General features: G+C 51.9%; 1 protein-coding gene across 4 annotated transcripts in view; it reads left to right on the top strand.

The window, feature by feature from the left end:
• CASZ1 (castor zinc finger 1) overlaps window positions 1–12786 on the top strand; it is a 144222-nt gene that overhangs the window by 16871 nt on the left and 114565 nt on the right. The window contains exon 1 of one of the 4 annotated variants that reach the window (XM_073233180.1): window positions 11046–11065. The exons of 2 other annotated variants lie outside the window; for them this stretch is intronic. The gene's annotated coding sequence lies outside the window, so the exon portion shown is untranslated. Of the gene's footprint in view, window positions 1–11045; window positions 11066–12379; window positions 12400–12786 lie in introns of those variants that run through there. One more of the 4 variants, XM_073233179.1, reaches the window with a different exon arrangement.

Genomic DNA, 12786 nt, shown 5'->3' with positions numbered 1-12786 from the left:
AGGAGGAAAAAATGCAGAGGACCAGTTCGAACCAAATAAAACTCCTCACATTTTGTGTGTGGGGTTATTTCTTGCAGTGGGTTTTTGCTTTTCTTTGTGGAACATGAAAGTCACTTGGTGATGCTTGTGTTTGAGCCAGAACCCGATAGAAGTAGGCATGGAGGGGCCCAGGCAGAAAGGGCTGGAGCAAGGACAGCTAGGTTGGGCTCTGGTGAATGTGGACATTTAGCTTGACTGTTCTGGCCAGTAATGCCCAAATGCTAACAGCCTTTGCCTTCACTTCCGGTTGGGTTTAAGTAAGATTTCTACCTCCTCGTGTCCCAGCATGGCTCTGTGCTAATGGGACTCAAGAATTCCATGTGAATCTGGGGCCAGGATAAGTTTGCCTTGTACCGGTTTGGACCAGAATGTTCCTCCCAGGAAGACATTTTAAGAGTAAGATTCAGGAAGACCTTGGGAGGAGAAAGTGGGAAGGGTGTGCGTGTGGCTGTGTGTGTGTAAGACATCGTGGGTGATTTTGTGAGTAATTGTATATGTGTGAATATGTGTGTATAAAATTGTGATTGTATGTGGTTATGGTGAGATTGTGTGGTTGTGTGTGTGGTCATATATGTGAGAGATTGTGAGTGGTTCTAGAGTGCAACTGTGTGTGCATGTGCATCCCCTTAATAACTTTATTCTCCAGTTGTAATAGCCACACCAAGTAAAATTTATGGAGGTCACACGTATGTTGTTTCCCCGACCACCTTGTCCCCCTGCCCCAAACCGGCTTTCCTAGTAAACCTGTCAGGCAGCCTGGACCTTGGGCTGACCAGTGGTTCTTTCTTCAAAATTAGTTCAAAAGCTTTTGTGGGAATAACCCAGGAACTTTGGAGGTAGTCTGACCAGTAAGAGATGGCAGGCCTGTGGTTTAAAGGCAAAGTCAGAAGTCTGAGGTGGCCAGCCTAGAACACAGCTGCCCACATCCAGACCCTGATGAGTGTCGCAGCCCTGTGACCTCATCTGGCTTTCCCCTGTCCCCGTGCTGAGGCCACCTCAGGAATGGGTTTGCTGTGAGCTTGTGCGGCTCCATGGGCTTCAGTGTGCTTGCTTGATCTGTCATGGTGACCTTTCCCAAAAAGCAGGCAGTGCAGGGGCCATTGCAGAGGAAGAAACCGAGGCCCAGAGAAGGGTAGTACCTGGTCTAAGATCCCACAGCTAGTCAGTGACAGATTGGGAATCACGACTGAGCCTTGGGGCCATTTGGATATGTGGTCATCTCTCCCAGTGGCTCAGAGCAAGGCTGACCAGTCTCAGACAAGGAATTCTGCTCTCTCCCACTTACAGAAAACAAAGGGACCCTCCTGGGGGACCAGATGGGTTGTGGCTCTGGTTGGAATGACTGGTCTTCTGGTTTTAAAATGGTCTCTGTTGAGAAAAGAGCATTGGGTGGTGAGACAGGACAGGGGGTTCTGGCGCCACCTCTGTCACCTACAGGCAGCCACATCCCCAGACCTCAGCTTTGCTGTCCGTGGATAGAGTAAGAGGCTGGGCCCTGTGGTCACTCACCCCTTCCACTACGGGACAGCTGAGCTTCCTGCCACAATCCAGAGTCCCCAGCTATGCCTTGTAGCAAACCCTCTCCCACAACCTGTCAAACCAGAGATGCCAGTTTCCAAAGGGCTCCCATGAGTTCCCAGCCCCTTTCTTATGCCAGGCAGAACCTTTGCAGGCTCTGGAGCAATGCCCCTGGCCCATGCTGTATGGACCTGCTTCTGGATAACTGTGTGTCTGAATGTGCCTTGGGTCAGAGCCCTTTGGTTTGAACTTGCCGAGTACTGAGAGGCCAAGACGTGAGAAATTTACAAGCAAGGGAGAGAAGTGGTACCCTAAGACAAGAGGCAGCTGTAGTGAAAGGGGTAGGCGCCCTGCCCGGGGTCAGCACCACCTCGGCAGGAGGCCTGGCTTCCAGCTGTGGGGGCTCCGGAAGGGCAGAGCTGGGAGGAACGATTCTGAAGTCACTACTATGGAGATTAAGGGGATGAGAATGTAAATCTCAAGTAAAAAGGTAATTGAATGTAATAGCAAACACTGCTCGCTCTATGTTAATTTTAGCTCTTCCCCTGGATACAAGGCGCTGTATTAGTGTTTTATTACCATTTTGTTTGCACTAATAAAATAGTAAAATTTATTTCAAGGAAGTTGAAGGATGGTTTTACAATGCAAATTTGAAGAAATTGGACTTTTCATTTATGCCTCTGCTATTTTAAACCCTGACGGGTGTAAATTAGCTACAGGGATGGAGCAGACCCCACTGATGGGGACTTGGGAGGCAGGAGCCCTGGCAGAGGTTCCAGATTAGCTCAGGGCAGAAAACAGAGAGCCCTCCAGAGAGGCTGGGGTACACAGGGGCCTGTTTGGGTAGAATGGGGCAGTGGGTGGGGGTGTGTCAGGCATGAATGATTCTGGCTGTAGGCAGGCATGTCACACACTGAGCCTGCAGGGAGACACATGTGGCCATAGACCTCAGGGCTGCTTCTTTCCTTTCTGCCCTTTGGCCTCCTTCCTGTCCTGACATTGAGCCTCGATTAACCCTGTGAGTCCCCAAGGGGAAATGAGCAACCTCTTTCCTCTGCTACTAGAAAGGAGGGGTAGACCAGATGTCCAGTACACACACACACACACACACACACACACACACACACACACACACACACACACACACACACACACACACACACACACACGTGCGCACACTCACAAAGGGCTGCAGATCAAGGGGAGTAATAGGTGCATGGAGAAAACACCCTGAGCCTAAAGGGAGCTGGGGAAAAGGACTCAGGCCAGACACCAGCCCAGCAGAGGTTCCCAGGCATGTTCCCCTTCTCCATTCTTCCTGCTGACCCGAGCATACTTGAGAAACTAGAAGCAAGATGTTTCAATAAAGCAACATCCCTCGAAGTTGGGCCAAATGGTCCCAGGGGTGCTAGTGCCCACGAACAAAAAGGTGAGAGGACTGAATTTTTTTAAAAATCAAGTTGTCTGAATTTTAGGGAACTGGATGATGGCATAGGAAGGTGGAGAAGAGAAGGAAATGGGTGATCAGAGAGTTTCATTTTGAGTTTTAGGTGTAGAGTTCAGGTTGGTTCTTGTTTTAACCAACCGGTTTGTTTATCTCTGAAAAATTATCGGTAGCAATGGCCCAAAGCAATGCACTGGGGGGGGGGACCAGCTCCCAAAGGGCAGGGACCCAAACAAGTGTTCTTATGTCTGGTGAGGTCTGTAGCAGGTATAGTCCAGCATTCTCTGGCCACCTGCCTGGTGAGGTGGTGAGCCGGTGACGCCAGTTTCCAATGGGGTTTTTCTCAGTGCCATCTCTCTCCCTTGTTCAGGAGTGTTGTGTGTGTATGTGTGTTTATGCAAAGATTCAAACTGTTGTTACTGGCAAGGCCGGAATTGAGGAACTGGAGGAGAAATTTTGAATGAGAAACTGGAGCAGAAATGGTGGCAGAAGACATTTGAAGGTCCGCTTGACTGCAGACGGTCTGAGCTCTGGGTTACAGGGAACTTGGTACTGGAGTAGAGGAGCAGTGGGCACAGGCTCCCAGACGCTCCTGGTGGCTCCTCTCGTGCCTACTGGGTCATGTTCGGAACCGACTTGGTGGTGAGAAATATCCAAGGGTCAGGGTGGCCTCCAGCAGGCAGGCCAGTACTCCATGGGGTTATTATTGGAGCAGGAAAGTTCTGCATGTGGGCCTCTTGGCTTCCTTTTGGATCAAGGCTCTGTGGACGGCATTTCTTGGGATTGCCGGGTTTGTGCAGAAGGCAACTGCACCCAGCCCTGTAACAGGCCAGGAACCTCCTCGTTTCCACTGCTGGTGCACAGGTGGTCCTGGTGGCTCTGGGCGGTAGCTGATGGGACAGAGAGGGAGGCCCTGAGTGGGCAGAGGTGGCCAAGGCCAGGGCAGCTTTGAGAGTGTTCCTGAAAGAAGCCAGAGAACATGTGAAAGTGGTGTAACTTTGAGCTTTTGAAATGATTCTCTAAGAGCAGGGAGATGCACTGCTGTGTACCCGAGGATTTAGAGAGTGTGTCAGGCTGAGGGGTCCCACCCCGGGTAGATTTCAATCCAGAACTGTAATTACAAGGAGCCAGCGGAAATGGAAAAAGACATTTTGTTTTGTGGGGTGGCCTGCTTGGGCCTGGTGGTGGACTGGCACAGGAGTGCCTCAGTGCCAGGATAGTAACTGAGGTGGTTCACCCCGAACACCCCGAGGAACACCCAGGACCAGGGGCACCTTTTCTCCTTGCCAACCTTAACTCTCCCCAAGCCACCTCTGGAGAGCTGAGACCCCTCTGAGCAGCTCCGACACCAGCAGATTGCTCTCATAGGTGGCCACAGGAAGCCCAGGAAGCTAGACCCCATCTGCTGCTTTGCCCTATTTTGTTTGGGGGAACCTGTGGCCTGATGGAGGCACCTCCCCAGCTTCCCCTTTTATTGGGAGAAAGGTGGCTGGAATCCCTAGATCTTTCGCCCACAAGCCTCTGACCCTTCCTCTCATCCCGCTCAGCCCCCTGGGGTGTGACAGCAATGGCATCCCCCAGTATTCCAAATCCTCTGCTCACCTTTCTCTTCTCCCTGCCCCTCCTTCCCTGCACCTGTCAGCTGTTTCATTGACTGTCTGGCCTGGCCACCACCCCTCCTGTCCTCCCAGGCCAGCTCCTCCCTCTCCCCCTCCCCCCAGGCCCACACTCCCTCCCTCCCTCCCTTCCTGTCTCTGCCTGCCTCTGTCTCTACCTGCCCCTCAGGAGCACACCTGAGGATCCACGGCGGCCTAACGGAGTGTGGGGAAGGTTCAGGGTGTTCACCACACAGCCAGGATAAGGTATTAAATCCTGGTGCTGTCTTTGCAGGGCCAGGTTCCTCAGATGGTTTTCCAAATTCTTAATCTCGGTGCCCACATCCCTGCCCAGCCCATGTTTGATGGGAGCTTTTTTTCCTGATTGAGGCTGTACTGAGCAGGATCTGTTGTGAGGGTGGGTCTGGGTTCCCACCAGCGCTGGATGACATGGAGGCCCAACCCCTTCCCCTCTGAGTCTTCCCTTCCTTTCTTTGGGAATCATAGTGAGTGGGGGCCAGGATTCTGCCACCAGGTGTTCTAGAGCCTTCTGTGCCCCCCCTTCCCCACCAGTGTGGTCAGAGGACACCTGCTGTAAAGTTGGGCAGCATGTCCCAGAATGGGTTTAGTGTCTGAGGCAAAGGGGACTCCAGTCTGAAGCTGATCTGATGGGAATCAGCAGGTAAACGACAGCCCTTCCTGAGGCCACCATTAGGTCACTGTTAAAATTTTTCCCACAAAAAATGGCCAGTGTGGGTTGTTTCTGGTGCTGCTGAAACCCTGGTTTGCCCTGCGAGAGAGAGTCCATAAACGAACCAGCTCCTTCACGGTGTCTCTGTGTTGGTTTTGGAGGTGACAGCACTAGAGATGAGATGTGCTCGGGGCAGACATCTGTCCTCATCAGGCTGGCCTAGCCCCTGGGGTGACAGGAGGGCGCAGATGCTCCCCAGGGCACGGGGACATGGAGGTGCCCACTGGTACCCACTGTTGATGTGAGGCAGAGGCATCTTCTGAGGGTCTTCCCTTCTCTAGGACATCTCAAATTCATCTGCCTTTCCTGGGGTGGCAGGACTGAGCAGAGAGCAGGAAACTCTGTCCTTATCATCAGCCTTCTCTCCCAGAAACTAGGCTAAAAGAGACGATCTTCCTCCCTCCCCGCTGCTCCAGAGCCGGGAACTTTCTAGGAGGGGAGGAGTAGGAGTTCACCCGGATGGTGGCAGCCTAACCCACCGTGGCAGTCGGGATGCATCCTCCCAGGGGTGCCCGGGGCTGATGGAAGTGTCCTTTCTCCGAGCCCAGCCTCCATGTGACCTGGTCAGACCCTCCTAACTTCAGCTTCCCTTCCCCTCACTACAGGCTCCCCTCTGCTTTCTCCCTCCCGTGTCCCTTCTCCTTCTCCAGGCAACCAGAGGTCTCTTGGGTTTCACAACAGCCTGAACACCCCTCTCTCTCCAGGTCTCTCACCTTATTCCCGCCCAGGCTCCAGGTGTCCCATGCCTCCACCTGTGCCCTGTTGCCTTGGCAGTCAGTGCGGTGCTGGGCCTTCCTCTCACTGCCTTCCTGAGCTCAGGGCACTGACAGGAGCAGAGAGGGGCTGGGCAGCAGGGAAGCAGACCAGGGGACAGAGCAAGGGGTGCAGCGGCGGACTTCACACTGTGCCCTTAGCCAGGACTGTCACCCTCAAGGCTGCTTCCATGGGCATATGAGCCGGGGCTTCTGTAGGAGTTCTGGGTCCCAGGGTTCCTGATTTTATTTTGGGGTATCCTTTTTCTCACATGTGTTGGGCAAGGATTAGTAAGTGGAACAGACATATAAAGGGCCAAGAAAATCTGGAAGATGACAGTTGGGCTGGAGAGGAGGAGGAAGAAGAGGAGGAGGAGGAGGAGGCAAGAGATGAAATTAATTCATTAGAAAAACTTGTTTACTGGCTTTGCTTAGGCACCTCCATTTTAAAAGTCTACCTTTACAATAAGTCGCTAATTAAAATACAAAATTAAGCAACAGCTATGTTTTTTTTCCCCTTACACTTTAATTGCATGATTTTTTGTGATGTAATTTCTGGAAACACCCAGTGTACCTCACAGGACTGATTGTTTGATAAACTAGAAGCACCTGAAACCAACCCAAAAAATAAATATATAAATCCAAGGGGAATTTAAGGTAGATGGGAAATGACAGAGAACTGCAGACGGCAGGGAACCAAAAATCCATAATAATCACAATAAAAAAACTTCTAAGTAAGGATATTTATCCTGCCTACCCTGAAACCAGAACAGTCTGTGCATCTCAAGAGGGGAAAAAAAGCTGAAATGGAAACCAGACCAAGTGGGTGAGAGCTCCCTGTTCCCCACCCTCCAATTGGTGCTATGGAAAAAAAGCAAAAACGACTTTGGATCTTCCCTGATGCCATTGCTAGTTGGGCTCAGTCCTTGCTGGGCCACTAATTCATCACTGATTTTTCAAGGGGATTTTCTTCATCCCCCTGGTTTTGAACTTAGTTGTAGTCCCAAGAAGGGGTAAACAGGGGCAGTGACTGCCTCCTGCCCCCCTACAGGAAAAACAAGCCTCACCGTGCCCACGGAGGACAGACAGCATATCTCAGATTTGGGCTGCTAGCCTGAAGTTCCTGGCCCTTCTAGAAGGTAGTGGGCAAGAGTGGTCCATGTTGAAAATGGTGCGTGCCTGTGGCCTGTAACTTTTTTAAGATGCAGACCTGGGTGATGATTGCAAAATTGCTGAGAAACCTGTCAGGAACTGACTCTGGGGTGGGGCTGGGAGGAAACTGGATCCCACTGGCAGCCTGGCTGCTGGAGAATCCTAGGCCCAGCATTGTCTTTGCACCCCAGACCTAAGTGCCAGGCATCTGGACAGTAGGAGCAAAAGGGCCGGAAGACGGGCCTGTGACTGCGCTGCCTTCTACCCTTCCTCCATCCCAAAGCTAGAGACCCAGTTGGCCAGGGCCCCCAGAAACTTCTCTGTACACTTCCCACCTGGGGAAAAAGGATTTGCCTCTTTTTAGAGTCTTTTCAAAAAATATCTTTTCTCCCTGATTACTAATTAATGCTCATTGCTCATTGGAAAGTACAAAAAAGTGAAGAAAATAATTAAAAAATATACAGTGTAGTTGTTAAAAAGTATGGGTTAGGGAAACAGAGGGCCCTGGGTTTGAACCCCAGCTCTGCTGCCCAGTGGTGTGACTTTGGGAGAGTTACCCTACATTGCTGAACCTCAGTTTCCTCATCTATAAAGTAGGGATAATGATTGTATGATAAGGATTCAGTGTGATGATCCATATAAAATATTGAGCCCCATGCCTGGCACCCCATGTACTTAGACATTAACTATTTCTGTTATTGTAGTTAATAATGATTATTCCACTGTCTTGAGATAATAGGCTTTTTAATATTTTAGTAAGAATTTTTTTTCATGGATGAAATTCTCTCTCTCACCCTGGGCTGCCCAATACAGTAACATCTGACCACATGTGGCTATTTAAACTTAAATTAACTAAAATAAAGTAAAATAAAAAAATTCAATTCCACAGTCACAGCAGCCACATTTCAAGTGCTCAACAGCCCCATGTGGCCAGAGGCTGCCATACTGACAGCACCAAAGTTTCTAGTGGACAACATTCTAAATAATGGAGTCATCTGAGTTTTTTCACTTAAAAGTTTCCCGCCCCCCCATAAATGTCTATTGATAGCTGCATAGCAGTCCAGAATGTGTCTGAATCATGCCTCTTATTTGGTGTGCGTCTTTGTTCCCGGGATGTTGGAGCATCCTCTGGGCTCTGATTGGGCCCGCCGGGCTTCCCCTTCCCCTTCCCCAACTGGCGCTATGGCGCCCTCTGATTGGAGCCAGGCAGCAAGGGATTCTGGGAGGAGCAGGGCTTTGCCTGCTGATTGGCTCCCTGTGGTGGTGCAGGGACAAGGGGCGGGGCTCTGCCTTGCCCCAGGTTCTCCCTGGTAGCAAAGGAGGGGCTGCCCCTTACCCGCAGTGCGCCCCCTCAGGCTGGCTCTTCCACGCCCTTTACCTCACAGGGCAGAGACCAGCGAGAGGAAGGACTCGCTGAAGGTAGCAGAACGAAGTAGTGACCCACCCTCCATGACCCGAGGGTCTCAGGTACACCTCAGAGCCCCCCAGGGAGCCCCCCAGAGGGTGGGTGGCCTCTCGGGGGAGTACATGCCACAATGGGTGCTGGCCCGGCTCCCTGAGGTCTACACAGGCCCCCAGATCCTAGTGAGGCTCTCAGTGAGGCTTCCTGAAGGGCCCGACTGACGACGGTTGTGAGATTCCAGGGTGGGGGCGCTGGGGTCCCTGGTTGGGGGACAGCTCCAGGAAGGTCTTGCAATGGCAGGTGACCAAACTGTGACTTGGGCTGGTGGGGTGCACGTCAGGTTGCTGAGGTGATTCCAGGGTCATGACCAGAGTCTCTTTCCAGCTGGCGGTCCACACCCTCCTTGAGTGGCTGAGGGCAGAGCTCTGGCCGTGGGCAGGACCAGCTGGAGAAGTAATCCCCGGGGCAGTGGGCAAGACAGATAGGGAGAGCCGAAACCGGACCTGCTGATGTGGCCCTTTCTGCTCGCAGCGGATCGTAAAATATGGCTCAGATTTTCATTACGGGCTCTATCGATTATCTTCTGGAATGGATGAATTATAGAGAACATTAAATTTTTTTAAAAAAGCAAGTGAGAGAGGAAATATCTGAATGAGTTTGGGTGGTCGATGGCAGAAAGGGCTGAGCCACCGAGCCTGCATGGCCTCTGTCTCCGAGCAGAGTGAGGACCAGTCCACTCAGGGCAGGCGGGCAGCCCCTGACCCCCAGCTCTCAGCTTCCCAGGCCTCCCTGGGGCCTGGCCTGGCATTGGAGGAGGCCTGTGCTCCCCTCGCCCATGCCCCATCCCTCCAGGAATCTGCCTGGGTTCTGGGAAGGCAGATGGTTGGGTTGTTCACAGGGTTCTGACCCAGAAATAGAACCTTTCCCAGGCTTTGGGCCACCGTTGCTGGGAGGTGGCCCTCAGGTTCTGCTCCTTTCCCTTCAGGGGACCTCTTGATTCTGGAGATGCCTGTATGGGCAGAGGGAAGGTTCAGAGGGCAACGCTGGTCTCCTGTGGTCAGGAACTCCTGAGGAATGTGGCCACTACGCTTGTCAGCCACCTCAGCTTTTCCCTGCCCCTTGTTCCTTCTATCCACAGTGATTGGCTCAGAGGATTTCTGTTTTCCTTTGTAAGCTTGGGAAAAGTGCATCTAAGTCCTGTCTGGAAAGAGAACCTTCTGGAAATCCATCCCTCCTTTGCTGCCTCGCCAGCTCCTTCCCTCTCCCTCTCCTTACCCAAGCAGTGTGGCAAGAAGGTGGCAGACAGGCCTGGGTTCAAATGACTTCTGAGCGTCTGACCTTGTGCGGGTCACATCCCTCTCTGAGTCTTAGTTCCTCCACTATCCATTGAGATAGTAACCTACCTCGTTGGGTTCTTGTGATGATTATATGTATTAATGTATTAAAATCCTGAATATGTAGAGCTTAATAACCATAAGCTGTAATTTTCTTCCTCTTCTGTAGCAGTCTGGAAACCTTGATCTGCCTTCCTTTCATTTGGCTTTTTTGATAGGTTATTATCTCCATTTTACAGATGGGGAAACTGAGGCACAGACAGGTTAAAGTAATTTAACACACGGCGTCACACAGCTTCTAAATGACAGAGCCTGGATTCCTACCTTGCAGTCTGACTCCAACATTTTTACCCACTAAGCCACTGTTATGTTGTCCCAGGGCTCTGGTGGGCTGGCATAGGGGCGTGCATGTGCCCGTGTATGCTCACAGCTCAGAGCCCTGCCCGCATGGTTGTCTCTAGCTGACCCCCTTCCTGACCCTCCCCACCATAGGCGGCTCCCTCAGACCATCAATGGCCCCAGCTTTTTCTGGGGCCCTGCTCTGGGTGGAGTGTATCTCCCCACCACTACACCATCCCCCTCACCCTGGCTTCACCTAGGCTGCTGTGAAAACTTGGTGGTTTCCATGGATATCCGTCTCCCTCTGGCGACACGCCCTTCTTGGTATAACTCTGTTCCCTAGAGTTGATTGTTTTTGGCACACAGCTTGGTAAACTCATCCAACAATTAAAAGGGGGGAGGGGTGGAGCAAAGGAGGCCAGAGTACCTGGGGTGAGTGACACGCCTGGAGGGGCCTCTGGGCTCTGGGTCCCCTCTCTGCCCAGCGGCAGCAGGAGAGAGCCTTAAGTGCAGAAAGGCCGTGTAACCAGCTGGCGGGAAGTTCTGTTTACGGGAGTTCTGAGAACTCCACGGTTCGTTTCCTTCCATTCGAGCTGTGTTCTTGCCCTATTTCTTCTCCCTCAGAAATTTAAAGGGGTCCATTGGCGGAGCCAGATTAGCCATCTCCAGAGGCCACCTGAAGCCGTGAGATGCCAGCTTGGACCGATTTGAACATTTTCTGCCCTTGTTTTGGTTAATTGTGAGTGTGTTTGCTCTGTTTGTGTACCATCAACTACCTACTGCGCTGGGCGTACCCATCAGAGGCTGTGTGAGATCACAGATGAAAAATGCAGTGAAAAACACTTTCGTGCCACAACACATCATGTAGGATTTTTGTATTAAGATGTGGATTTTTTTATTGTATTTTTTTTTCCTTTTCCATACAGCCCTGATGTTGGGCAATGTGCATGTCTGTGTTTTTGTTTTCACTCTGGGTGGTTTATGAAATCTGCTCATTAGGGTTCTGTCATCTCCCACCACAGCCTGATCTTCCGCCCCTTTATCGTCTCAGATGTAGATCTTTCCCCACCACCTCCCAAGGTCTTCCCTCCTTTGGGGAGATGATGGGCACCTTCCCCGTGTACATTCAACCAGATAAAAATCAGGGGTTCCTGTGACCTAGCAGAAGGTCTCAATGTCAGGGATGCAGAAACCTCTGTGCCCCCCCACCCCCACCCCCACCAAAGGATAAAGCCCCTTGTCTGGAGAGAAGACACGGGACCTCTTGACTTAGAGCGGCCCTCTCCTGGGTGGCCTTATCAGAGAATAGAAGGCACCCAGCTGACTAGCATCATTCGTTCCCACGTAGGCCCATTGGCAGAGGGTGAAAACCCCTCATCTGGTATGCCCTCCACTCCCGGCATGCTCCCTGGCCCATGGTAGGTGCTCAGCCAATTCTTACTGGAATCAGTTGGAGGAGGATCAAGTAACCAAGTGGCCCCCTTGAACCTGAAAGTATTAATGGAGGAGAGGAGAGAGACCAGAGTGCAGGTTGGGGCTTGGAGGTACTAAACTGAACGGAGCGTAAAAATAGCCGGCAGAGTCTGCTGTCGTCGGAGGGGATGATGCTCACCAGCACATCTGATTCTGACATGAAATCGGGGATTAGTTCAGTTCCACAGACACTGACGCTGCCCACTGTGGGCCAGCTGTTGTGCTAAATGCTGAGGGCACAAAGATAATTAAGACCTGGTTTCTTCTCTTGCGGGGTTAAAAAGCCAGTGGTGGAGACAGGCTCATGAACAAATGACTTTAGTCCAGTATGGATTTAAATGCCTCACTGAGGTTGCATGAGGGGCTGGAGATGGACATCTGGGCTTGGCTGCAGTAGATTCTGGAAGATTACCTTGAAGAGACGTGGAAGAAGAGGGTGGTGGCAGTTAAGAACATTTCTGGGGCACTGTTAACACCTTTTACATCTCCTATTGACCCCCTACCATGTCTGCTAGGAAGGAGGAGAAGGTGTTACATCTCCATTTGACCAGTGAGGAAGCTGGGCCTTAGGAGATTCAATGGCTTGTCCCAGGGCCCATGGTGAGTTATGTGGCAGAACTGGGCCTCAGAACCATGTCTTCTGATTCTTGGACCAGTGTTATTTCTTTAACTGCACTTGGCTTCTCACCCCTTCATCCTGGTCCTGCTGGCCAGAGAGCTGCATCCTCTGACCGGGATTTCTGCCGTGCCCGCAGCCCCAGGGCCTGTGCTGTGGGAGGGCCCGTCCATGGCAGGCCCTGGAGCCTGTCCCCTGGTTTGGTAAATGGGTCAGGCCACTTGGTTGGGGACAGTCCCTGAGCAAGGCCACACCCTGGCAGGGCTGGAGGAAGGCAAGAATGGGGAAGATTGAGGACGGGGAGCCACGCCCTTTACTTAGTTCTTGCTGCTGAAGCTGAGAAGAAGCTCCCTCTGCCCTGAGCAGGCCCC

The sequence above is a fragment of the Manis javanica genome, chromosome 4, assembly GCF_040802235.1.
Source record: "Manis javanica isolate MJ-LG chromosome 4, MJ_LKY, whole genome shotgun sequence".
NCBI classification, from domain to species: domain Eukaryota; kingdom Metazoa; phylum Chordata; class Mammalia; order Pholidota; family Manidae; genus Manis; species Manis javanica.
This window is presented reverse-complemented; position numbering and strand designations above follow the sequence as displayed.